Raw genomic sequence first — 1,062 nt, 5'->3', positions numbered from 1 at the left:
CTCTCTCTCTCTCTCTCTCACACACACACCCACCCCATGCAGTGCTTCAAAGACTCTTCTATCTAGCAAATCAAGTAATGCAGCGGTTGAAATATCCCCCAAAATAATCCATCATCTGTTATCTCTCTCTCTCCCTACAGTCCCCATACAGCCTCCCTATAGCCCTTATGTTATTATCCCTTCACATCAACAGCTTAACTGACCTGACCCCTGCCTATTCACCACCCTCTATCCCCCCCCCTACACACACACCACTCCTCAGAGCACACTTCAGATGTCATTACACACAGTTGGTTCCAGGTTTTTATCACATTCATTAATGCACACAACACACTCACACTTCACACACACACACATGCAAATACACACGCATACATGCAAATACACACACACACACACCAAACCACAGCTCTCTCCATCTGTGTGTGTGTATATATAAACACACTGATTGATATCTGACTGCAGTATATAAAACCAAACTGCTTTATTCCTACCAAACCCCTTTCTACCTCCCCAACCCCTTCGACAACCCTTTCACCCCTTGTCCTCTCTGCACCCTCAAATATGGGGTTCCCCCCCCTACCGCCACAAGAACTAGCAGGGAAAGGGGAATGTTGTAGGGTGGTGTGTGTGTGTGTCAATGTTGACAGTCTTGATGTATTTAACTGAGAAAATGCAGAGGTGTGATGTGTAGGAGGTGGTGGACATGGGAGGAAGGGCAACATACTCCAGGCTGTTAAATAAACACCATATGATGTTATAAGAGAAGTAAGGACTTCTTCACAACCACCACCACCACCTCCACTACTGTTAATGGCCATGAGCAGGCACAGTAGCAGCTATGGTGGTGGTGGTGATGATAACGTTTGTAAACCCAATAGCCTAAATTGTAACATTTCTTCTTCCATAACCAGGCTAGCTCCCACCACCACCACCACCACCACCACCACCACAACCCTCAACAAGCGGCAGAGCCTACCAGCCAGCCAGCCAGCAAGCCAACATGATCCAAGACAGCCTCTATGTAGGTCCATTTGCTAGGAAAGAAAAATTAGTGGGCCC

At 47.1% G+C, this 1,062-nt stretch overlaps 1 protein-coding gene across 4 annotated transcripts in view; it reads right to left on the bottom strand.

Annotated features, from left to right (window-relative positions):
* The window catches only part of LOC106880689 (carbohydrate-responsive element-binding protein), a 97,915-nt gene that overhangs the window by 18,815 nt on the left and 78,038 nt on the right, over positions 1 to 1,062 (bottom strand). The gene's annotated exons all lie outside the window — the stretch shown is intronic.

Source organism: Octopus bimaculoides, chromosome 25, assembly GCF_001194135.2.
Source record: "Octopus bimaculoides isolate UCB-OBI-ISO-001 chromosome 25, ASM119413v2, whole genome shotgun sequence".
NCBI lineage: Eukaryota > Metazoa > Mollusca > Cephalopoda > Octopoda > Octopodidae > Octopus > Octopus bimaculoides.
This window is presented reverse-complemented; position numbering and strand designations above follow the sequence as displayed.